At 38.9% G+C, this 27,994-nt stretch overlaps 1 protein-coding gene across 1 annotated transcript in view; it reads right to left on the bottom strand.

Annotated features, from left to right (window-relative positions):
• Positions 1 to 27,994, bottom strand: part of LOC143636485 (putative LRR receptor-like serine/threonine-protein kinase At1g07650) — a 54,734-nt gene that overhangs the window by 490 nt on the left and 26,250 nt on the right. The window lies entirely within an intron of this gene.

The following is a 27,994-nucleotide window of genomic DNA, read 5'->3' on the forward strand; positions in this document are numbered from 1 at the left end:
AATCCTATTATTTACAAAAACCACATTAATGATTTTTGGGATCGGCCACTTACACTGATGACATAAATGGTAGAAGAATTGAGGCCACCATTCTTGGTCAAGAATTGAAAGTAACTGAACAAACTATCAGTGCTGCTTTACAACTTAATGATGATCATGTTGTGCAGTTGTCCTACTCACAGTAGAGGCTGTTGAGAATCTTTCAGGAAACATTGGGTTACCAAGGGAACATTCATGAAGGCCAGTTCCAGAAGGGCATGTTTCCATTGCTATATAGGTTTCTGATTCACCATGTTATACAAAGCTTATCATTAAGAAGAGGAACATGGACTCTACTGAGCAGAGAGCTATGAACTGCTACTGTTGCTATCATTTTCAGACAACCATTCAATTTTTCAAGAATGATTTTTAATGGGCTAGTGACATATGCACAAAAGAATGAAAGAGGCAAATTCTAGATGTATCCAAGATTTTTGCAAATTATTATTAATGGTGCATTGAATGGGCTTGCAACTACTGGTGAAACTCTGAATTTATAGGACCCAAATGTGTTCAAAAGAATAAAGAATGTGAGCTCCAAAAGCCAATTTAATACAAGAGTAGAGTTTGATGTATTGCCTTGGTTACTGAACAACCAAGTGGATATTATGGAGGTCCCTGCCTCACCTGAACCTGGGGTGGAAGAGAGTAATAGTGATGAAGAAGATGAATCCGATAGCAGTGATGAGAGTGGCGATGATGGTGCAGATAATGATGGAGCAATTTACAATGCAGAAGCAAATGTTGGTAATGTTAGTGTACAAAATGAGGCTGAGATAGAACCGGAGGTTGTGTACGATTAGGTATTGGATGATCCTGTGGAGCCTGTTGCAAATGAGCCGGTAATGGATGAAACTGTGTTGAAAGAAATTGCTGATGATCAAGAGAAAAATGAACCAATTGATGATGATGTTTTCATTGATACTATTATTAACCAGCTGACTCAAAACATTCAAATAATAACCCCACCAATCTCACCAGACCACATAACCCAACCTGATTCAAACATTCCTTCACCACCCTACTCACCCATTCAAGAACCCATGGATGATCTATCTAGTTCATCACCACCACCACTTTCACCTTTGAATGAACCCATCCAACCAACACTTAAACAACCCATTCAACATCATGAACCTTACATTCCAATCTCTGTCACTGAACCTACCTATTACTCACCAATATCCCCATCAAGCCAACCTGAGTCTGAACCAGAAAATGAACCACTACCTAAATCATCACATTATTCACCAAATGATGCATATGAAGCCTTGTTGTTAAGAAATGTTGAACTGATGGCTGAAAACACAGAGTTAAAAGTGAAGAATAGATCTCTTGAACAAGCACTGGAGGATGCTCTTAAAAGAATTCAAACCCTGAAACATCTAGAGGTTGAGAAGACCTTAAATGCATCAAAATCGCGGGATAATATCAATGCTTTGGATCAAATATGTGACCTTTATGAAGAAAGTGAAGAACAACAAGTACAGACTAATGCCCTGAAGTTAATTGATGATGTATATGGCATGTCTGATGATGAACAGGAGGCTGAGATTGAAGTGGAGAATATTGAAGAAAGGGGTTGAAAGAAGGTGAGAAGGAAACTGTACTGAAGAAGATGATGATGATATAATGCAAATTATGGTGACTTGGAAGTAGAAATTGTTTCTGAAACAATCATAGATTGTTCACAACAAAATGAAAATGAAGAAAGCTCTGAAAATGAAGGATCTGAGGATGATGAAATAAGGAGAATCAAGGGGTGATGGTTGGGTAAAATTTAGTTAGTATTATATATTACTTAGTTGATTTTAGGTAAATAAATGAATGAACATTGGTACTTCAAGCATTGTTATGTGTTTTCAAGACATTGGACGTTATGGAGCTTAAACGAGCTAATTCAAAGCCAGTTAGATGAAGATTAAGCAAGCCTCGAGAAAATTGAAGTATGGGAAACATATATGGATGGTTAGGAAGGATTCGGGAAAGGATTGAAGGAGAAACCTGAAGCCGAAGCGAAAACTGAACAAGATGGGTTACCAGAAAAGTGTCTTTTAGTAAAACGGGCATATCTCGGCCTAGAAAATGAGTTACAGAATCCATAATATATGAATTTCGGGTTTCCCAACAAGATGAATTTGAATATGAAGTCAATTTGCACCTTCACGAGACGCAAAGATGCTAGACATGCAACTTCGTGCGACGCGAAGATGCCTAAAACCGAAAAAATCTAGGTTTTGCCTTATATAAACCCATTAACCCCACCATTCGGTATATAATGACTTAGAAGGCAAAAGGGGTTGCTTTGGGTGATTTTCTACCATTCCAAGGCTTCTGGTTCATCTCGGGTTTGTATGTCATCAAAGATAAGTTGTTTAATTGTCGCGTCGATGCTCGGCTAAATCCTTTTTTCGTTCTAGGCTAGGGTTTTGTGTAATTTAACTTAAGACCAGATTTATATGCTTAATGTTTATGAACTTGAGTTAGTTTATTGCTTTATTCTTGTTCAATTGATTGCTTGGTTGTTTAAACAATTTGTGTTTCCGTTTATTGATTAGTGCATCACTTGTTTGGTTTGTTCATCAACATTTAGGGTTAGGTTTTTGTGTCATTGAACTATTAATCATCAACCATTGTTACTTAATTAGTTATCTTAAAACATAAATTGGTAATTGTGTAGATCGAGTTCAATTGTGCCAACAATTCGGTTAGGGTATCGTTTGTCATCACAATCAAACTAATAGGTCTAGTAATTACTGCGCAATCAAGATAAGTAAATCTGGAATTAAGTTAAAGAACACATTACCCGAACCTAGAATGAATGCTTTCATTAATATTGTTTACAAATCTTTTTAAGTAATCATTTAGTTTTAATTATATCTTTTTCTAAAAATCGCTTGACATCGTCTGTATGCCTTATTTTAATTATTAATTTAGTAATATTAAATTAGCACTTTCCTTGAGTTCCTGTGGAGACGACCTTACTTACCCGTACTTGTTATAGGTATTTAAGTCTTTTTAATTGATTTTTGAGTAGACCGCGACAGCCTATGTCAAAATGGTGCCGTTGCCGGGGACTCAACGCGCTTAGTGCTAGTTTAGTTTAAATTAGCGTAATTTAGTTAAATTTTAGTTTATTTTCTTTTCTTCGTTGATTTTACGCGGGGTGTGCTTGTTTAGTGTGTGCAATTAATCTTCTAGGTTGATGCATACGAGATTTTCCTGACACAAGGGGGTGTTGGAGTTTGATCCTGAGATTGAGAAAGCCGCGAGAAGAAACCGAGCAAATCAAAGAAAGGGTGAGTCCTTAAGGCCAAAAAAAGAAAACATGGACCATAAGGAAAATAACCCATACCTAATCCCACCGGTTTTTCAACCCGACAACCTTAACCCACCGCATAATCAAGAACAGCCCGTTCCACAACACATTCCACAAAATCCACCCCTCCATGACTTACCACCACTCCACCAACACATTAACCCATGAGCTTAAAGAAGATACCACATGAGAGATGATCGTTTCATAAGGTCTGAGCCGCCAAATAATCGGGTTGATTTCGAGTTCGAAAGAGTAGCTAATCGGCGAAGGTTGTTCGATGAATTCGACGAGTTTGAGGATGAAGAAGAGACGGAGGATGCTCAGGGGGGGCGATATTATAGAAGACAACAACAACCCCCCTGAAACCGAACACCCGAGCCCGTTCAACAACCAAGAAACCTCCGAGCCCAAAGAAGACAAGAGATTCCCGAGCCACAATTTCCTGAGTACGAGTTTGACGATGGGGTCCCGAGGGAATTTGTTCCACACCCGTTCGGGGAGTTCAAAGCCACTTCATTCCACAAGTGGCCACGAACCCGCTTCCGATTGTCATCCTGATTAGAGAAGGAAGAACGTTTTCGGTAAGACAAAGTAACTTAACCGGGATGCCTACTTTTCATGGGAAAGCATATGAAGAATCATACTTTCACTTGAGCGAGTTTAATGCTATTTGTGCCACCATCTCAAATCAAGGGTTTACTGCCGATGAATTCAAACTAGTGGTTTTTCAGTTCAGTCTTAAAGATCTAGCGAAACAGTGGTTCTTATCTTTACCGTCAGCGAGCATTTATATGTGGCAAGATCTGGCTCAGCAGTTTTTGGATGAGTATTACACACCACAAAGAACGTCCGAGGCCCGAACTTCGAACAGAAACTTTCAGCAAGGGTCGGGCAAAACATTCCATGAAGCTTTCACGAGATTCAAGAGGTTATTGAGGACTTGCCCTCATCATGGGATAGCATTGTGGGAGTTACTTAAAGCGTTTCATGACGGGTTGTTAAGTGACGATGTGCGTGATCTTCAGTCGACCACAAATGGGTCGTTTTTGACGAATGATGAAAATGAAGATTGGCAACACTTAGAGCGGCATGCAATGAACTCGAAGAGATAGGCTCAGTCCAACCGCATGGTTAAAAGGGCGGTTGTGAAAGCCGTGGATAGTGGATAGTCGGATGACCGAATGGCCCGGTTGGAAAGAAAGGTAGATCAGTTGATGGGGGTAGGAGTGAAAGAGAAAGGTAAGTCGGGAAAGGCGTATCCAGTTTGTGAGGGTTGTGGAGGAATAGGCCACGTTGTGGCAACTTGTGGAGTTGTGATGGAAGACGAAGAAGAGGAGGCGAATTTTGTTCAGGGTGAGAGGAGGTACAACACTAATGGTAACATGAATTCAAATACCTATCACCCGGGCCTCCGAAATCACCCCAACTTCAGTTATGAAACCCGAACACACAACAAAACCCGAACTTTCAAGTTAATTCCCAAAAAGCAGGTTATCAGTCAAATCAGCATCAATATGGGAACGAGAGGGTAATGGTCAAAGTGGGTATAATCAAAGAGAGTCGGGGGGTTACAACAAGATTTATCACGATAGTTATCAGCAAAGTCAAGGGGCGGCTCAAGGTCAAGGAAGTTCTTTGGGTAACAAGGAAGAGTCAATTAAGGATGTGATGAACTTTTTGAAGCAGATGAAGATAGATCAGGAAGCTCAGAATAAAAGCGTGAATCAAAGATTAGAGCTCCAAGAGAAAGCTAATGCTTCGAGGGATAAACAGGTGATCCAGCTTACAGAAGAAGTGGCTAGTTTGAAGAGAAATCCATCCAAATTGCCAAGTGATACCGTAGAGAATCCGATCCATCAGAGTAGTAGTTCATCAAATGGTAAAAACGTACACGTGAGTGCAATCACAATTGAAGATCATGGGGTGAATGACACGGTTGAAAAATTTCAAACAGGGGCACCACTTATTCCCATTCAGATTGGCGAGTTCAAGACCACCAAGGTGTTAGTTGATTATGGTGCGAGTGTAAGTGTTCTACCGGGGAGTGTTTATGACCAGTTTGAGTTTGGACCTTTACAAGAAGTTGACACCACATTGGTGTTAGCTGATTTCACTCGAAGATGGCCCCGAGGGAAGTTGGTTGGAGTTGCAGTAAACGTTGGTGATTTTTACTATCCTGAAGATTTTCTTGTTCTTGATTATACACCGATAGAGAATGAAGAAAAGCCGAGAGTGATATTGGGGAGACCATTTTTGGCAACATCAAATGCTCAAATCAATTGCCGAGATGGAACAGTGTGCATGGCCTTTGGTAATTGTAAGTTAGTTTTGCATATCTTTTCAAATTCATTTGATTATTCTTGTGAAAAATCTTTTAGATCAGGTGCTACTAACATGTTTCTTCCTCATATAAGTGAGGATGAGACCAAAGAAGAAAGTTTTGTGTTTGATAGGTCGAAGCGGGAGAGAGAAAAAGAGGAGCTAAATGCGATAGAGATACGTGTTGCAGAGGTGGCAAAGTCAGATGATGATTTCAAACATGCAAGAAAAAAGGTGGTTCATGATGAGATAGGTAAGACAAGTAAGGAGAAATCGCCAAAGAAGGAGAAGGTGAGGAAGCCACCGGGGTTTAAAAATGAACAAAGAAGATTGGCATGCTTCGGGCCAAGATGGAGTGTCATGGACTGTGTACCACTATGTTGGAGGAGTAAGAAGAACAAGGTGGAGGAAGGTAAGCACTCCATTAGACCACGATAACCGCCAAATCAGGTAACGGTCCGGCTAAAGACCTTAACAAAAACTTAGCGCTAACCGAGAGGCAACCCGGCCTTGTATTCAGGTACTTGTATATTTTGTATTTGAACTTTGTGGGTGTAGTTCACTATAACCCTCACAAGACCATACTCGTCCACCCGGGCTACTGGGGGGTTTAAAGTGCTTGTTGCATACGCTAAATGTAATTGTGATTCCTACGAAAGTGAGTTAGGTCTTTTAACATTTTTACTAGTTTAACAAATTTGGTTATGAATTTATTAAGCTCGGTTGGTAATTTAAAATTAATGGTTTTTGCAAACAATTAAAAGACCTATATTTTTAACATTTGTGAGAAGCTTGCTTCTACATGTTTGAGAGTTTGTTGATTTTATTTTGAGAGTTGAAGAGGTAAGTTCACCGAGAGCATCACCGAGAGCATCACCGAGGGCACGAGAGTTGCAAATGAGAGTTATATTTTCTATTAGGTGATTTCATTTTCATAACTTTATTTGTTTTATTAGTTTTTGTGTTAAAAGTGTAATTGTATAAATGTATAACCACCATCACATTAGGCCCGGTTTTTAAAATTTTCAAAGTGAATTTTAACCCCGTCCCTATTTTAATTGTCATATTTTTAAACATTGAGGGCAATGTTTGCCTCAAGTGTGGGGATGAGGAAGAAATTAAAATTTTAAAAGTTTTCATGTTCCTTGAATTAAGATTTTTTGCAAAATAATGGAAAATGATAGAAAAATCGGGGTTATTTTTCAAAATTATTATATAATATGAGATAAATAGAACGGGAACACACTTAATTTGGGATGTGTCGGTAGGCTCAGCCTTGAGAATGAAAGGATGGTTTGGTTGTAGACTTAATTTAACTTTAAAATGCTTGATTTAGTGGAAAATGCCTTTAGGGTTTTGTTTGTTTAGCTAAGCCTGTGTAAGGATTGGAATGAAAGATCAGGCCATACTCAAGCCTTTTATTAGATTTGATCACAAAAAAAAATATATTTTAATATGAATAGTTATTGTAAAATGGTTGGATAGACTTAACATTAGAGTATGCTAGATGGCTTGTGATATAAACATAAATAAAAATACTGCTAGTTTAAGTGGTTAAAACTTCATAGGCGTATGGTTTTATAACCTTAAATCCTGTATTGATGGAATGCTTCGGTGTTTGGAGACTATGGGTCGGTATGCGGTTGATGGTTGGGTAAAAGTTAGTTATTATTATATATTAATTAGTTATATTTAGGTAAATAAATGAATGAACATTGGTACTTCAAGCATTGTTATGTGTTTTCAAGACATTGGAAGCTATGGAGCTTAACGAGGATATTTATGGGCTTGGAATGAAGATCGGGAAGTGAGAGAATGGAAGTGCACGCATCACGAGGCAGTCAAGAAAAGAAAATAGAAAAATCTGAAGTTTTACATCTTCGCGATACGCGAAGATGCAAAGAAGGGCAACTTTGCGATACGCGAAGTTGCAGAAATCCGGCCGCGACTATTTTGTCCTTCGCGATACGCAAAGAAGCATCCCTATCATCTGCGCGATACGCGAAGATGCTTAAGTTGGCCAAAAATTTAGGTTTGCCTTATATAAACCCCTTAACCTCCCCATTCAGCTAATAACGACTTCCAGAGGTAGAAGAGCTGTGCTAAGACGATTTCCAGCCATCCTGAAGCTTCCGGTTCATCTCGGGTTTGCATGTTCATTAACGATAAGTGTTTTGACATTATGATCATGATCGGCTAAATCCTTTGTTCGTTCTAGGCTAGGGTTTTGTGTAATTTAACTTAAGACCAGATTTATGTGCTTAATGTTTATGAACTTGAGTTAGTTTATTGCTTTATTCTGTTTCAATTGATTGCTTGGTTGTTTAAACAATTTTTGTTTGCGATTATTGATTAATACATCACTTGTTTGGTTTGTTCAACAACATTTAGGGTTAGGCTCTTGTATCATTGAACTAATAATCATCGGTTAATGTTACTTAATTAGTGATCATAAAACATAAATTGGTAATTGTGTAGATCGAGTTCAATTGTGTCAACAATTCGGTTAGGGTATCGTTTGTCATCACAATCAAACTAATAGGTCTAGTAATTACTGCGCAATCAAGACAAGTGAATCTGGAATTAAGTTGAAGAACACATTACCCGAACCTAGAATGAATGTTTTTATTAATATTATTTACAAATCATTTTTTAAGTAATTGTTAGTTTTAATTAATCTTTTTCTACAAACTGCTTGACATCGTCTGCCCGACTTAGTTTAATAATTAATTAGTATTATTAAATTAGCACATTCCTTGAGTCCCTGTGGAGTAGTATTAATAATTAATTAGTACCATCGGGATTTCAACTTTCCCGGGAATAACCTCAACCGGGAATTATACAATAAGACCAAATCCCCACACTTGAACTGCTTGTTCCCCTTCAACTTTCTTTCATGCAGTTCCTTCGTCCGCTCCTTATACCTAAACGACTGCGCGTAGGTGTGATCTCTCAGCTCCTCTAACTCGTGCAACTGGTGGAAACGAGTGCTCTCTGCGGCGGACATATCAAAATTGACCCTCTGTAGGGCCCAAGAAGCACGGTGCTCCAACTCAACAGGCAGGTGGCAGGCCTTCCCATAAATCATCCGAAATGGTGTGGAACCGGTCGGAGTTTTGTAGGCTGTATGGAAGGCCCACAACGCATCATCCAACTTGTCGGACCAATCCCGACGATTCAAACCAACCGTTTTCTCAAGAATACGTTTGATCCACCGATTACTCACCTCCACCTACCCACTAGTCTGTGGGTGGTAGGCGGTTGCAAGCCGATGGGTGACCCCATAGAGTCGCAACGCCTTCTCCATCTGCACATTGCAGAAGTGAGTACCTCTATCACTAATCAACACCTTCGGGACACCAAAACGAGCAAAGAGGCTCTTGAGAAAACGGACTACAACTCGGGCATCATTCGTGGGTAAGGCCTTGGCCTCAACCCACTTCGAAACATAATCAACCGCCACGAGTATGTACTTGTTCTCACGCGAAGATGGAAACGGTCCCATGAAATCAATGCACCACACATCAAAAACCTCACAAACCTGAATAGCATTCTGGGGCATTTCATTTCGCGACGAAATGTTGCCGACACGCTGGCAACAATCACAACTCCTAACAAACGTGTGCGCTTCCTTAAAAATCGAAGGCCAATAAAAACCACAATCAAAGACCTTCTTCGCTGTCAAACTCGCACCGTGGTGACCTCCTGTCGGTCTAACATGGCAATGGCTCAGAATCTGCCATCCCTCCTTAACATCAACACACCTCCTGATCAACTGGTCAGCACCTATACGAAAGAGATACGGGTCATCCCAAAGGTAAAACTTAACATCAGCAAAGAATTTCTTCTTTTGCTGGTAAGACATCTTCGGGTAGTACCCGTCCGCAAGATAGTTCGCGAAATCAGCAAACCATGGAAAACCCTCATCCTGAGCTGAAACAAACATGAGACTCTCTGTCAGAAAATGGTCATTAATCCTGATCCCTGGCTCTCCTAACTCATCTTCCTCAAGACGCGAAAGATGATCGGCCGCCACATTCTCGGCCCCATTTTTATCGATTCAATATCAAACTCTTGAAGCAGCAGGATCCATCGGATAAGGCGTGGCATAGAATCCTGTTTGCTGAAGAGATAACGAATGGCAGAATGATCCGTGTACACAATCGTCTTGGACAGAACTAGATAGGACCTGAATTTATCGAACGCAAACACCACAGCTAAAAGCTTTTTCTCGGTGGTGGTGTAACTCTCCTGTGCACCATTCAAGGTCCGGATAGCATAGTAAATTGGATGGAAGTGCTTATCCTTCCGCTGTCCAAGAACCACTCCGACTGCGAAGTCGCTCGCATCACACATCAACTCAAAAGGAAGCGACCAGTCGAGAGCAATCATGATCGGGGCGTTAACGAGTTTGTCTTTTAAAAGATCAAATGCCTCGATACACTGCTCAGAAAACACAAACATGGCATCCTTCTCCAGAAGTTTGGTCATGGGTCTCGCGATTTTAGAAAAATCTTTAATGAACCGATGGTAAAACCCAACGTGACCCAAGAAACTCCAGATGGATCTCACAGAAGTGGTTGGGGGAAGATTAGAAATGGTCTCGACCTTCGCTCGGTCGACCTCTATCCCCGCACTCGAAATACGATGCCCCAAAAAAATGCCCTCGCGTACCATGAAGTGACACTTCTTCCAGTTAAGGACTAAGTTGGTGTCAACGCATCGGGCCAACATCCTCTCAAGGTTGGAGAGACACTGATCAAAAGAGCTCCCAAACACAGAAAAATCGTCCATGAACACCTCCATGGAGTCCTCGATCATGTCATGAAATATAGCCACCATGCACCTCTGAAATTTGGCTGGAGCGTTACACAGTCCGAACGGCATACGTCTATAGGCAAAAGTTCCGTATGGGCAGGTAAACGTGGTTTTCTCCTTGTCATCGGGAGCAATAGGAATCTGAAAGTACCCGGAGAAACCATCCAAGAAGCAGTAATACTGCTGACCTGCCAAACGCTCCAACATCTGATCAATGAAAGGTAAAGGAAAATGGTCTTTCCTCGTGGCATCATTCAATCTGCGATAATCAATGCAGGCTCTCCAACCGGTCACAGTCCTAGTGGGAATGAGCTCGTTCCTCTCATTGGTGACGACAGTCATGCCACCTTTTTTAGGAACCACTTGGACTGGACTAACCCATGAACTATCAGAAATAGGGAAAATGATCCCCGCATCAAGGAGTTTGATAATCTCCTTCTTCACGACCTCCTGCATCTTCGGATTAAGCCACCGCTACGGCTGAACGACAGTCCTGAAATTATCCTCCATGAGGATTTTAAGAGTGCAGAACGAAGGGTTGATACCCTTAATGTCGATAATATTCCATGTAATGGCCTCCTTGTGCTCTCTCAGCACCCTCAACAACTTCTCTCTCTCGACCTCCGTAAAAGCAGATACAATAATAACCGGCAACTTCCTCTCCTCGTCCAAAAATGCGTACTCCAAATGGGCGGGTAAATCTTAAGCTCTAAGGAAGGAGGAGGGGGGGCTCTCGACAGAAGGTCGGTCCATCGGATCATCTTGTACGATCCCAGCAGACACTTCAGACTCAGGGGTATGTGACTCGGTGTCATCATCCGTTGACTGATCGGTCATGGCAACCATCTCAATCTCCGGAATGTCCCTATTGAGAATCTGAGTGTCGAAGGCAGATCCTCCATAGATCTCACTGAAAAACTCCCCAACATGCTCCATGATGGTATCGATAAAGTACAAGGAGTTATCAACAGAATTGGGGTGTTTAAGTGACTGTCGAACGTCAAAGGTGACGTTCTCATCCCCAACTCTGAAGATCAACTTACCCTCGCAGACGTCGATCAACACCTGTGCATTGGCAAGGAATGGTCGGCCTAAGATAAGCAGTACACTATCATCATCGTTCATGTCCAGAATGACAAAGTCCACCGGGAAGATGAACTTGTCGACACGAACAAGCATGTTCTCGACCACCCCTCGAGGGTATTTCACAGAATGATCAGCAAGCTGGATACTCATCCTGGTAGACCTTGGTTCGCCTAAACCCAGCTTGCTGTACACGGAATACGGCATGAGATTAATACTGGCACCAAGATCAGCCAGCACGTGAATCACCGTATCATCACTTAAGATGTAGGGAATCGTGAAACTCCCTGGATCGGACATCTTCTCTGGTAACTTTCTCTATAAGACAGCAGAACAACTAGCATTCAATGGGATGGAAGCGACCTCAGCTAACTTTTCCTTATTCGAGAGAATATCCTTAAGGAACTTCGCATGTTTCGGCATCTGAGTCAGTGCTTCAAGGAATGGAATATTAAGGTGAAGCTGCTTCAAAAGATCAAGGAATTTGGAGTTCTGCTCATCATCTCTATCCCTGCAGAGTCACCCGGGGTATGGTACTCTAGGTTTGTAGACTCTCGGTGGCTCGCTCCGTAACTGCTGTCTCTCGGCCTATGCTGAACTCCCTGGGCTGCTCCCTGATGCACCTGGGCCGGCGGAGACTCCATCTGAATCTCCTCATCCACCTGCTCCTCTACAACTACTGCAGGATCCTCGACAATGATGCTAGACTGTCGCTATCTAGTCAAAAACAATTAATTCAGTGTCCTAATCACCTAAGCAAGCTAGGGTAAGTAGGACGTCGAACCACGAGGAGTATGTGGTCAGTGTGCAGTGAAATGATTCCAAATATTATGAAGTGATTCAACTAACGAAGTGCTGATCACACTAGCAAACAGTTTGGTTTTAATATTGATTAAACAAATAAACAACTTTCAAGCAATTAACAAAGACAAGTCACACCCGGAGATTCAAGCAACTAAGCAAACAGCTATGTCATGCAACTTAACAGATTAACAATCAATGATCAACACACACTGACTAACTAGATAAACCTTAGGCATCCACACTTGCTAACACACGGCACTGGTTATCAAACGGTCCCTGCTAGTGTGACTCAACTAAGGGCAAACGTATGCTTCATCATATTCAACTAGTCAAAACAATCCTATAAGCAATTATCATAGCAACTGCCACAATAATCGTTCTGATCGAAATAAACCTAAACTGACTGAGTGCACAATAATACTAGACATCAATACTTATAGATTAATCAAAGATGGTTACAATTAATTCGTTCTTAATACATGAGAAAAACTGAAAGATACAATACTCTACATCCCCGGCATGACTTGAAGGACCTAGCCGCGTCTCGGCATCTCTCGGGCTTCGGTTATGATATGGTAGAACACTAGAACATGTATGATGCCTTGAGATGATTGGAAGTGATGGTGGCCCTCCTTGCTGCTCTGAAAATCGCCTGGAAAGTGAATTATCGCGTCTAGGGTCGTCAAAACGAAATATAAACTCAAACCCTAACTTTCCCAACTATGGGTACCATCGCGTAGCGCGATGGCCATATGCCCATTCCATCGCGCTAGGCAATGTAAGATAACCTCATATTTGGATTCCTCTCATTGAGAAACCCAAAATTCATATATTATGGGATCTGTAGCTCATTTTCTAGCCCAGGATATGCTCGTTTTACTTCCTGGTCGCTTTTTGTGAACCCATCTTGTTCAGTTTTAGCATCGGCTTTAGGTTTCTCATCCAAACTCTTCTCGAATCCTTCTAATACTTCCTAAGACTTCAATTTATGCTCTGGTCTTCCCGGGATATCATTCCATGCTTGTACAAGTCTCCAATTTAGCATCTTTAACGATCAATGACCTGAAATACAAAAGCACGTATGAAGTACCAAAGTTCTAAAAGTATACTAAACAAAACTACATAACTAACAAACTAATATATATACAAAATAACCTAACATCAGACAACTCCTCCTCTGGACCTCTGCTGAATCACGGGCTCATATCGTGCCCATGCACCGCTCCTCGTCGTCACAGCTTTCGCGAATCCCTTCGGGTTCTGCTCGGTAGCGTACCCTGCGGCCTCTCGTTCAACCGACTAGCTATCTCTCCTATCTGCCGATCGAGACTCTGAATCGACGCTCCCTGATTCCTCATGAACTGCTCGTGCTCGTGAAACTTCTCCTGGGTTTCTTTATGTCGGGAATCCTCTCGTGTCATGAGCTGTGACAACATCTGCATCTGCTGCGCCATCATCTCCTCTAAAGTGGGCTTCTTCTCCCCACTGCTCGCTCACCGGCATCCTGGAATAGACTCTGACGCTGCTGAAAACTGGACTGATTACCGCCCCTCTAGTTGGAATTCTGATTGCCTCTCCGTCCCGAATTATAAGAATTGAAAGAATTTTGATTTCGGTTTGGATTGTCTATGAAGTCTACAGCCTCCTCTTGCGAACTGACTAGGCACTGAACGGTATCGTGCCCTCCTCTGCATATCTCACATAACTTGCTCTTCGTCTGCAAGTCCTTCACAATTTTCGCCAACGCCTCGACCTTTGCCGTAAGTGTGGTGTTCGTATCCACTGAATGCATGCCTCGTGATATGAAATCGACGGTCTTACCTCCTCTGGCGGGTGGTCTCTGGTATCCACTCATAGCCAGCCCATTAAACAACGCGATGCACTCATCCGGGTCCTTCGTCGTCAACAAATTTCCTCCCGCCGCCGTGTCGAGCATATTCTGCATCGCATACGTCACTCCATAATAAAACTTCTCGAAAACCGCCCAATCTTGCAAGCCGTGGTTCGGGCAAAATGCTAACAGATTTTTAAAGCGCTCCCATGCCTCATAGAAACTCTCAGTGTCCTCCATCTGAAAAGAATGAATCTGGTCACGCAAACAAGCGGCCTTAGCCGGAGGATCGTATTTCTCAAGAAATTGGGTCTGCACGGCAGCCCAAGTAGCTATGGAGCCCTGTGGGAGGGACTTGAGCCACAGACTCGCTTGATCAACGAGTGAGAACGGAAAAACGCGGAGCTTAATGGCGTCTTCGGATATGCCGGCAAGATGGAAAGTGTCGCAGATACGCACGATGCGAGTAAGATGAGAATGCGGGTTCTCGTGAAGCAACCCGTGAAACTGAGCAGAATGAGAAATGGTATTCAGAATGTTCGACGGAATCTGCCAGTTTTTAGTAACTCCAATAGCGGGTGGTGCGATGCTGGATCTCATGCCAGCATTGGCCGGACTGGACCGGTCTACAACTGTCCTCCTCTTCGGCCATAATCCTATCCCTATCGTCGAAGTCAACGGATGAAGAAGTGGACGATGGTGAAACGTTGCGATGTCTCTCACGAAACTCTCTCTGGCTCGGGAAATGCTTCAGTGTCGGGTGGTCCTCGAGATCAAGTCTGTCGCATAAAACTATAAAAATCAATAAAAGAAGCCAAACTATCCTAACAAATAAACAAAACAAAAATAATTACAAGTAGCACACAAGATAAATCCTAACTCGAGTCGCTCTCAAAAACGCCTAAAACCGTGTCCCCGGCAACAGCGCCAAAAACTTGATGTGCGTCGGATATGTCTAAAAGAATGACCCTCACAACTAAGCTTTAAATTTAAAACGAAAATCCTAAAACCACACACATCCCAGCAAGTGTACCGATCGCAAGTAGTATAGACCTAGGAAGTCCGAGTATCGAACACGAGGACACGTAAGAACGCTAACGATCACTAACCCTAGACAAGACCTACCTAAGAATAATATTTTATTTATTTTAATTATCATTTTGATTTTTCTTTTTATAAAATGACTTAACTGGACTAACTGGACTGACTGACAAAAGTTACCAAAAATAGAAAACTTAACGGAAAACTGACTGTGTTGACTTTGGATGGAGAAAAACGTCTACCTAGGTTTGAATCAAATTGTAGGTCTAACAAACAAATGGATTGGATGATATCAAGACACCGTTTCCTAAAGATGACACGACTAAGGATCGCTCAGGCTCACTTGATTACCTCTCGGTCTCACTCAACAAACCTTAACTACTCTAAATCAACTAAAACGACCAAACTGGAAAATAATTGTTAACGTGTTCTAATGTTGACTCACCTCTCGGTCTCACCAACAGTCGAACCTAATGGTAATGAATACTACACAACCAAGGATAGAGGAACAATTCAACTTAAACCAAAATAAATCAACTAGTCGCTCAAAACACCTAAACCTGACAAGAAACGAACTCGCTTTCGCGCAATTCTTATTCTAGCATGCAAAGGCAATGAGACAACCCTAACTTCTTATCACCTCTCGGTCTCTAAGAAGGTGTTTAACCGTTGTACTTTAACCACAAATTCATGCAACAAAACTCTACGGTTGTACTACCGCAAACAAACCCTAAACACAAAGTCTAGAATCAAACAAGCACCGATCAGTCAATACAAAACTAATCAACCAACGCAAGAGGTTTAAGCAATGAATTAACATAATTTCCAGCCCTTAAACACAACCTATTTCATTTCTAAATCAAACTTTACAATAACAATATACGTCTATCAATCAAACAATCCAATAAACTCATTAAACACTAACAATAATCATCATTCCTAGGTAGAACTGACAAGATTAGCCTACAATCATTTTTGGACAGCCATGAATACTCAATAAACACATCAAATAAATCATACCAATCATCTTAACAATCATTCAACAATCAATACTATTCATGAGCAATTCAATCTTTCAATCAATTGCAAAACAAATTAACAATTGAACAAGGAAAAATTAATTGATGAACAATGAAATAAATGAAAGGATATTGAGTGTTTCGGGGCTGCTCTTGGCTGTAACAAATGATGAAAAACCGTCCCGAGCCTTTGTTCTTTCCTCCTTTTTCTTCCTTAGCCTCCACGAGCTCGAAACCCTAGCCGAACAAAAAAAATTTTCTTCCTTTCTCCCTGCTGCTGTTGCAATCGGAACTAAGCTAGGGGGTGTTAGGGTTTTTTTTCTTTTGTATATTATATTATAATGTAGGCTTGGGCTTTTCCAATATGTAACCGGCCCGGGCCTTGAGTTTTGTCTTCAAATCATATGCGTAAAAGGCCCCTAAGCTCCTCTAAGAGTCTGGTTTCTTCATGCTTTAACCCTTAGCCTACAAGAAAATTAAAACTATGTAAAACCTATATAAAACAAGTTAAAATACATAAAATATAATATAATAACGTAGATAAAAGGTGCGGAAAATAAGTGTGTTTTACAACACATCAATTTTATTATGTTTTTATTTGTTTATCGGGTTGTATTAAGACAATTATTATTGCTTATGGGTATTAAGGGTTGCATGGTTGGGACACTTGAAGGGATTTATTCTTGTGGGTGGTTGCTTGTGTATATTTTGTATTTGAACTTTGTGGGTGTAGTTCACTATAAACCCTTACGAAACCATACTCGTACACCCGGGCTACCGGGGGGGGGGGGGTTTAAAGGGCTTGTTGCATACACTAAATGCAATCGTGATTCATACGAAAGTGAGTTAGATTTTTTTAACATTTTTACTCGTTTAACAAATTTGGTTATGAATTTATTAAGCTCGGTTGGTAATTTAAAATTAATGGTTTTACAAACGGTTTAAAAGACCTATATTAACATTTGTGAGAAGCTTGCTTCTACATGTTTAAGAGTTTGCAGATTGCTATTCGAGCAAGCTACACTTCTTCAAGCAAGGATGTTTTTCATCAAGCGCAGTTTGCTATTCGAGCAGATACTTGATCTATCCAAGCTTAAACCAAAGATTACAAGTATTTTGGTGGGTCGAGCATGGATACAATAAATGATGATCTCAAAATTGTAAGGCCCCGTTCCCGGTAACCCTACTTTCGTGTTGGATTTACTCATAAACACAGTTCTAAAATCAGAGTTAATTAAAACATTTATGGAATAATTAAAACTTCATACATTACATTACAAACATCGAATCTTGTCTTAACAAAAGTTAACTTGTCTTACAACATAACATAAATAGCACGTGAATCTTCTTTCTTCGATGCCAGTCTTCACTCCATTGTCACGTGCCTCCTCTCAAGCAACCTGCCGCATTCTATTTACCTGCGTACATACTAAAAGTCAGCTACGCTGAGTAAGTTCTAGTTTAACAGTTACAAGATTACTCTTACATGTTATTTTATATACTCATTCTTACCCGTTCTTTCATTACAAGTATCACTCAGTACTATTCTTACATTATTCTTACACAGATATTATAAGGGTCTGCCACCCGAATTCTTGCACATATATTATAAAGGTCTGCCACCCGAATTCTTGCACCGATATCATAGAGTCGGCCACTCTATTCTTGCACCGATATCATAGAGTCAGCCACTTTATTCTTGCCCAGGTATTAGAAGTGTCTGCCACCCTAACTCTTACATTATATTCATATTCGTCTTTTACAATCATATTTAGTTATCAAACTAATCACATACAAATTCTTACCACATTCTTTCATTCTTGCATTGGGTAATTACCTCCATCATATAAGTGTTCTTCTAGTCTTATAAGTATGCACACAGCCCCGAAAACATTTCAAAGAGAAATGGGGCTATAACTCACCTGAAGACGATTCCTCTCTGAGTTTATCATAATTCCCTTCCTTAACTGAGCTCGGCTAACTGTGTAACAAGTTACGAGTATCAATTATCTGTTACTACTACCTCTCACATTTAAGTTAATGAAACCCTTAACTAACGGGGGTCCGGGAGCAGCGCTCCTGGTAGCGGGGTCTAGGGGCGGCAGCCCCTAGCAAGGTCCAAGGGGCAGAGCCCCTGGCTGGGGTCGAGCTGTCAGGTCAGCTTGGAAAAATTTTATTTTCATTAACAGACCCTTTATCAAAAATGCATCAGAAAATTGAATCGCATGGAAATTCGCTTCGCTTGGAAGTTTCTCTTTGCATAGCTTATGCGATGCGAATTCTTTTCCCTTCTTCGTTTTTACCATTTTAAAGCCATTTTCCTCCGTGACTCTTCCTTATGGCCCGATTCTACCCTTTTTATGGGTTTTGGGTTGTACCAACTTTGTATACCTGTGTTTTATGAGGTCCGAACATCACCTTTTTGTCCTATATCATACACGTGAGGTTATAACTCACCAAGTTTATGTTTTTCTTACATCTTACAACCCGATCTATTGTTCTATCAGTTTGCATGTCGAGACCAACCATAAAAACTTAACCTTGTTGGCCAAACCTCACCTTTTGGTCTCGGTTGGGTTCGGATCTGGACAACCCGAAGATCTGGACGTGTTCTTTGTTTTTTGATGGCGTTGAACACATGATTCACCTTTTCCTTTTTGCTCGGATTTGGATCCGGGTGCTTGAGAAACGTTTGTGTTCTTGAGTGTGTTTGTTGTGAAAGAAAAGAAATGGAGTGGAGGATGGGGTATATATAGGGGGTCCATGGGCCCTAGGGCCCATATCCACTCCCAAGCCCAAACCCAACATAATTTAATCACTATCACACAATCAAATTAACAACACACACGTAATAATAAATTTTCTTTTATCTGTTAATCTCAAAATACGGATGTTACAAAAATGTGCTAAGTAAAGCTACGAGCATGGTTCAATCTCGAGCAAGCTTCAATACTCGAGCATACTAGTATTGTTCTCAATAAACCTTAGGGAAGATTGAAGAGATCTAGAAGAATATGTTTGCTCGTGGGATTTGTCCGAGCAAAGTTGCGATAAGTTATGAAAATTGAAGTCTGCTGGAGTAGAATATTTTCTAAGGAAAATATTCTAAGTAAAGTTTACTTGAAGAAATGCTTTGAGCATACTCAATGTTACAAGGTATGCTCGACAAAGATAAATCATACTCGAAGACCTAGTTTACACTTATGTTTATTTTAATTGTATTTTGTAATCATTAGGGTTTCTAAAAGGAACGTCTATGGGCCTATATAAAGTATAATAGGATTGCATCATGGGTACGTGTGCATAACGATTAATGAGAGACTAACACCCCATCCCATGCAAACCTAGTACGTCGGCCGTCATTGACATAAACCCTAGATGTTCCATGCAAAAACCCTAAAAGCTTCCATTATTCTTGACTGATTATTTAAATATACTGGAAATCTTTTGAGTGTATTTGTGTAAGATATACCACCGACTTTCATACTATATAACCAACATCCTGATTATATCTGGTTCTGCCGGATATTTTCAGTGGGTCTTTACAAACCGATCTCGTGTTTATTTTTGTCAATTGTTTGTGTTGCACGAGATCCCGGTCCTGACAAACTAGTTGAAATAAACCTACGGACGATATTTTGACGATATCTCGCAAGAAATTCCAATATCTCGCAATAATTTCCCTAGATTTCAGAAAATGTTATTTTTAGTCCCTAACTTCTGTAAATGCAGCATTTTTAAGTGATTTTAAAGGTTAAAATAGGTCCAAAATTGCTATTTAACATTTTTAAACATTTTAACCAAATTTCTAACCCAAGAGTTTAAATGGGTCGGGTTTTAGGAAATTTTTTTTCTTTTTTTTAATTCGTAAATGTTACAGTTTACCTTTGCCATTATGGAAATCTTTTAAAGCTATAAGAAATCTTATTTATTTTTATTATTATTATTATTTTTTGTTTAATAACACTCTGGTTTGATTAGCATATAAAGACTTTGATTTAAAAGTGGCACATATCTCCTTACAAAGCATAGATATATGTGGTTGACTTTTTACATGGAAAATATATTATAAACATAGGGGAACCAACATATCTCTATTATCACAAAGCTTGTTTATCATTTATGGAACATATGTATGACAACGTGATAAATAATAATCCATTAGAGCTAAACCTTTACTAGGAAACCATTTCATGACTAAGCCCCTCCCAAGACAATCCCTTTGGAATGAAGCCTCCTACCAAACACTCCATTCATAACAAACCCTCTTCCAAGACGATTTCTTAAGAACAAAGTCCCTTACTAAACAATCCCTTCAAAAGGAAGCCCCTTACTAGACAATCTCTTTAGAATGAAGTTTCTTACAAAATAATTCCTCCGTAACGAGGCCCCTTACTAAATAATCTTTTTAGAACAAACCCCCTTACTAAATAATTCATTCATAATGAAGCCCCTTCCAAGATAAGTCATTCAAACAGATTCTTTTCCAAGAATAAATCCCACTTCCAAGAATAAAGCCCCCTTCGGCAAACTATTTTACCAAAAGACCCTTTACAATAGATTATAGGCATGCGACGATGGGTTTGTTCGATTCACAATGAGCCATGTTACAACTTTCCATATTGCAAGAATCTTCCTTAAAGAAGAAGATTCCCCTTCCAAGGGATAAGGTGTTTAAAAGTTCCTTCCGTGAAGAAGGAATATCATTTTGGAAAGACTTCTCTCCAAAGAAAAAGAACCCCTTCCAAATTTTTCTCTAAGGAATAATAATCCCCTTTCAGGGAATGAGGTATTTGATAAGTTCCTTCGATGAGGAAATAAAGCCTTCTACAGCAACATCTTATATTTCAATATTTCATATTAAAGAAGAAGAGTTCCCTTCCTAAGAATGACAAAGTCTCATATAACAACACTTCACATTCCAAGAGTTTCATATGGAAGAAAACCCTACCGCATCACAAAAGGGACTTCCTAGTGCACTCATGTTGCGAAGGCATGCTTGCATAATGAATTTATCTGGAAGAATCTTGAGGTTTATTAGAAGTAACCACGTTTATCATTCGAGAATTGATTATTCAAATAGCTTAGATAAAAGACATCAAGGTGATCATGGGACAAACGAGGGCATTTTCATACAACGGGATTATTTTGAAGACTTCTAACGTATATCAAAGCTAATTATGATTTTATTTTATGATTAACAAATATATTTGGTCAACCATTACTCAAATTTTCCCAAATAGGATAAAGCCTTCTTTAAGAGGCATAATACATATAATTCCCCCAGATGGGACAAAACCCTCTTTAGGAGGCTTAATACTTGTAATTCCCCCAGAAGGGATAAAACCCTATTTAAGAGGCCTAATACTTATAATTCCCCCTAATGGGAAAATGGCATAAATTCTCCTTCATAATGAGTGAAAGGAAAGTCCGCCTAAGGGGCTTGGATCCATATACAAGAATAACCCCATCTATGAGGCTCAATACTTAAAATTTCCTCTGAAAAATAGGTCCATCTATGAGCCTCAATACTTATAATTTCTCCAGTGGAAAATGGCCCCATCTATAAGGCTCAATACTTATAATTCCTCCTGTGAAAAATAGCCCCATCTAAGAGGCTTAATACTCATAGTTTCCCTCCATAGAAAATAGCCCCATATAAAGGGCTCAATACTTATAATTTCCTCAGAGGAAAATAGCCCTTTATAAAAGGCTCAGAACTTACATTCCCCCCGTATATGATATATCCTCTTTTAAGAGGATCGGAACTTACATTCCCCCCAAATGGGATATGGCCACATTTAAGAAGCTCACGACTTGTATATTTCCCACTAAATGGGACACCATACATATACACCCTCCCATAATGGGGAAAGGAAATAGAATTTTCTTCACAGTGAGTGAAAGGAAAGCCCGACTACAAATTGAGAACTATTCTACTACATCCACCTCACAGGTTGGAAACCTTATAATACATCTTCATACAAATTAAAAACATCATGGTACACCCACAAGCATGAGGTAAACCTTATAGCCCAAAATATGCTTAAATGCACCCTCGAGTCAAACACAATATCCACTAACGTCTTTAACTTGATTTGTTCATATTAACCGACAAGACCTTACAGAATAAACATATAGAAAGAATTCAAATCATCATGATTAATGTCGGTGGTTTGATACATTCTCATCATATATTATCACATTGGAAATTGGTTATACTAATAAAGCAAGAATAGCATGATCATTATTAAAGCATGTTAATTGACTACTAACAACTCTTGTAAGGTTATTCAACAAGAAAAAAGAGTTACGTAAAGCCAACAACGTTACCCTAGAAAGAAAACTTAACCTTGTCTTGATTAGGTTAAAGAAACTTAGCCTTAAAGTCTCTTATCGCAATCATAAATAATTAGCATAAGGGACTGGGGGGACTTGAAGAGATAAATCCAGAACTGGGCCTATTGTATGGGGATGAGTTTAGATATTCTTGGTCCTTATCTCATCCTATGACTTCACCAGCTTAACCTTACTGGGTCCAAACTTGATAAGTTAAAATGGAGTCAACCCATTAGGGTTAGGGCTCACTCATCCTTTATTATATAGAAGAGGGACCGCGTATTTCTATCATGAGAGATTTAAACTATCAAGGGAATTGGGTTAAAATCATAGGAACTAAATATCATCAACCTCAGCCAAAGTATCAAAAGAGAATCTCGTACAAAGATGGCTCAATAAATGGGCCTAAATGGCAAAGAGGATGGACCTATCCAGGATGTGATAAGAAGGATGGGCCAGGACTACATTATTCATTTGTCCTTATCATAAAGAATAAGGACTATTGGGACTTGTAGAGCATGCTATAAAAATGGGTCTTCGTCCCATAAGGGGTTCAAGTCAGGTAAGCCTAAGAGAGACCAAGATACTTGAGGAGTACTGGTGATATAGGCGAAATTATATATAAATACTATAAATATTTCCTACACTTTTGAGTTGTTTTGAATTGCTTTCATTTAATAATACTTCTTATTGGTTCATATTTAGATTTTAAAGCTTTTAGAAGAAAACAAGCTAAAATGATTTAACATAGTATCTTATTGTTTTATGTTATATTCATTTATTAAATGTTTAATAATATTATGAAGTATACTACTTTATTTATTATTTTGTTATGCTTTACAGGTGACGAAAGATGTGGAAGTGATTTATTTAAAAGTTCATAACATAATTCTTGATGAAAATAAGTTGGTATAATTTAAAAAGAATTAATTAAAGAGAATATGGTGGAAAGAGTTTGCAGATGGGCCCACACAGAATTAGTTCAAATGGACTTTATACGAAAATATGGTTGGCATTCTTTTGGGTTTAATAAACTAAAACAATGATTGTGGCCCCACAAAAAAGAAAGTAAGTCGGTCATGTATCTGGGAGAATAAAAACCTACATCGACCAGAGAGGAAGGAGGCGGGCGCAAGGAGGAGGCAAGAAAAAGAGAAAGCAAGCCTTTGGTTCAAGTAGAGAGTGTCCGGGTTCAACACCTACTCATCAAAGCATCATTATTATTCGGTTTGAATTTATTGTTTTCGTTATGAATTCATTATTTGAACTTATTTATTTTGATTTGTTCTTGAGTATGGTTGTTAGCTAAACCCTTATACTGCCTAGGCTTATGATGAACCCTTGTTGATGTTTGATTTTGACTTGGGATTTATTTATAGTTATGGTTTTATGAACTAGTAAAAGGTTTAATTATATTAAATCGATGCATATGTGTGCTTAGGGTTGTTTGCTGAGTTTTATTATTCCATAATTGCCTTGATTTTTGTTTGTCATATGATAGGTTGCTATTAGGTCACCTACTTTGTGTTTTTGACTATTTTATGATTGATTTCGAATAAGATCATAGGCATAATATTCTCTAATTAAATAAACCTAAGTGTGCTGCTAGCCTAAATAGCTGTAAGGTGCTAGGTTATTGGTAGGTCTTTGTTGATCAGGATTGCTAGATTTAGTTCTTCGTAAGGAGTCCGTCTAGTTTTGATAGATTAACTTTGTCTATCGAGTCAATTGAATATATTAGACTGCCTTTGATTTCCGTGCTGTAAGGTAGGATTTCGTATAAAGGAACTAGTTTGTAATTAATTAGGTGACCGTAAGGAAACTTGATTTTTAATACTAGTGAGTGTTAAAACTTATTAGAAACCCATAGGTGTCTTCTTGAGAATGGTCAGGTGTCCTGTTCGGGTTTTCTCTTAAGCGTCTATTTTACGATCCCAGTTCCATAACTAAATATTTTCCCAGTTAATTGATAACTGAAACTTAGGGGATTCTAGCCTAGGTGGTTGTTTGTCATCATCTGAATTAAGTTTAGGTTTAAGTCGTCTTTAAGTCTTAGTGATTAATTTAATATTAGTTTTTAGTAAAACCCCCCAATAATAAATAAATAAATAAATAAATAAATAGTGGTGTTTGTAGTTTAGTCTAGTTTTGCTAGTTTACGTAATTTAAAGAGTCTCGTGGGTTCGATATCCGGACTTACTTAGCTGTACTAGAGTCGACCGGTTCATTTGCCGTTTAGTAGTTTTAGTTAAGTTAAGAGTCTAGAATTTATTACTTAGTGTCTAGATTAGCGTGTTTTTATATAACTACTTTTAGCACATCAAGTTTTTGACGCCTTTGCCGGATACTCTTGGCAATTGCGTTGTTAGCTTTGATTAGACTTACTTGCTACATACATGCTATTTGTATTTTGTTTTTTGTTTTTTTTTTGTGTCGTAGGAGTCTAAGTAGTTTGTATTTTATTTTATTTTTATAATATTAGGTTAATATAGTTTAGTATAATTGCTTTAAATTAGTTTAGTTTTTTTCCTGTAATATATAGTTTATTTCACTATTATCTGGTGCCCGTGATCCTTTTCTGTTTAAGTTTATCTTTACAGTGATCTTCATGGAGTGCTATTATGAACCTAAATTTTGCCCGATATATGATAAGATGAGGAATGTTGTTGGTTGCAAAGACTCATCTGGTGCAATGATGGATTACATACCACATCCAGAAGAGATATTAATGGAGTTCTTATGGGTCAACCATAGCATTAATCCAAGTACACCGCTTTGGAATATTACGGATGAGTTTCAGTCAGGCTTAAAAATTCGAATACAACTTAGTGAGCCGGTGATCAAGTATGAGGATGTTGGTTTGCAGAATCAGATAGAGGAGTGTATTCCCTCTTTGGAGGACGAGTTTAGAGATGAATTTGGTGAAGAATTAGTGGGTTTAGCTAATATTGATGAAAGAGATTTTAATCCCGAAAGAGATATTAAAGAGCTTGAAGTTTTGTTATTCGGGGCGCCAATTAAGAAGCTAAATGTCAAAGAAGAATCACCAGAGATATCCGAAGAGTTGAAGAATAAAGAATTGCGTCTCATTGTGAAACATCATCCGCGTGTGCTCGGTAAGACTGGCAGGTTTTTAGAGATACTCGTTCGTGGATCACCACGTAAATCAAGAGCCCCAAGAAGAAGGATATCTAGAGTTAGGAATTAAAGTGTGCCGAATTTGTCACATCCTCATAATTTCAATAATTGGGTGATCAAGCTAAATGCTTATTTTTGTGGCCACATGAGTTTGGGAACTAGTTTCTTCTCAACTAGTTATAAAAGGAGAGTGTTGAAGAGCACCGATGGGAAGAGGATAAAGGAGAAGCCTCCTGATTGAGGTTTCGAGAAAAAGTCCGGCTGAAGACTCTTTTGTAAACTTAGCGCTTCCCGGAGGCAACCCGGTACTATGTTTTCATTCAATTTTTTATTTTTATTTTGGTTTTATTTCTTTGCTCTGTCGGTTGTTTCTTCTCTTACTTGCAGGTTCTTCCAGGGTTGTTTATGAGATGGTTGGTGAGATATGGTTTTAAACAAGTGTGGGGATGTCACTTTCTTCAGGATTGTTGTTTTTGGTCATAAGAGATGACGTTATTTGAAGATAGTTTGCTGATCGCATTCGAATTGGAGGGGACGGAATACGACTCACGAGGCATATCGTCAATTTACCAGGGGAGTCTGTTCCAATTCATTAATTCATTTTTATTTTTTGCATAATTTTATTGGTAATTTCTTTTTTCTCACATTGAGAACAATGTGAAATTTAAGTGTGGGGATGGGAAATTGATGTTTTTTCGGCAAAAGTAAAAATACGAAAAAAAAATGATAAAAAAATTGAAAAAAAAAAGTTCTGAAAAAATGTCCCTTAAGTATGGTTTTTTGCACTATAAATGGAAAATGATAGTACAATTGGAAATTGGTTTTTGAAACTACTATATATATAGGATAAAAAAATATAGAAAGCGTACTTAATTTGGGATGTGTCGGTAGGCCCAACTAGCCTTCAAAGGTTTCCCCTGATTATTATTAATATACTTAATAGTCATAAACCTTGTGGGTTATCATCTTGAGGGGGGTAGTGAAGCTGAAAATTCGAGAAGGCATAGCGAGTATTACTGTAATTTGATTACTTTGAGGTGGTGAGAATTACATGCACTTAAAAAGTAGCACGCCACTCTGTTTTATGAAAGTAAATAACGAGTGGTGGCGCCCCGCCATGTCCATCATTTTTACGAGCTTAGAAAATAGTTATATATTTAGGTAAAAGATGCCTAAGAGCACAAAGTTTTGTTGCACGAACATCAAAGATGTGCAAATATTTTGAAATAAAAGTGAATGAGAAAGTTATGCAAATGCCAAAGAAGCATTCACTAAAAAAATCAAAAGTAATAGAAAAAGAAGCCAAATGGCACATACTAGACGGGGTCGAGAGCTTACGTGTTACCAAGGGGATGGTGACTCTGAGGATACACTATTGGGGCTCGAGGTTTTTAATAAATAAATATTTTTAGGAAATACTAAGGGTGGAGGCCTGGGACCGTCATATACTGGGTTGCAGCTCGGGTGAAACAATGCTGGGCCGAAATCCGCTAATATAGTTTCAGGTTTAGGAATTGCTCGTACGACCTCCTTTGACCATTCATCCATCTACATTCCACCTAAGTGCATTTTCTTCTTACCATTAAAGGGTTTTTAACTTACTGTGATTGTTGAACTAGTGTGTTTCAACCCGGTTTTTAATTGTCTTGATTATGCTTGAGATGGGGTAAGCAGATCTGTAACTCATTAGGTGTGAGACCCATAGGTTTATTGATATCACTTGAACTTAATCATTAAATACGATGTGGGGCTTGATAGGTTAGTGGCTGGGTTTTAGTAGACAACAATATCGGCAATCGCGGTTTTTGCGTTTATCTATTATTAATTAAAGTAACCTAAATGTTTTGAAAATCAGTTATCCAATTATGATTCCATTGCAAATAGATTTTTCAGGGACGAAAAATGTTTAACTGTGGGGATATTTGATATGGGCGAAATTATATATCAATACTATAAATATTTCCTACACTTTTGAGTTGTTTTGAATTGCTTTTCATTTAATAATAGTTCTTATTGGTTCATATAGAGATTTTAAAGCTTTTAGAAGAAAACAAGCTAAAATGATTTAACATAGTATCTTATTGTTTTATGTTATATTCATTTATTAAATGTTTTAATACTATTATGAGGTATACTACTTTATTTATTATTTTGTTATGCTTTATAGGTAACGAAAGATGTGGCAGTGATTTATTTCAAAGTTCATAACATAATCTTGATGAAAATAAGTTGGTATAATTTAAA

The sequence above is a fragment of the Bidens hawaiensis genome, unplaced genomic scaffold (genome assembly GCF_021521415.1).
Source record: "Bidens hawaiensis isolate Kalapana, Puna unplaced genomic scaffold, B.hawaiensis_p1.1 tig00007983_1, whole genome shotgun sequence".
NCBI lineage: Eukaryota > Viridiplantae > Streptophyta > Magnoliopsida > Asterales > Asteraceae > Bidens > Bidens hawaiensis.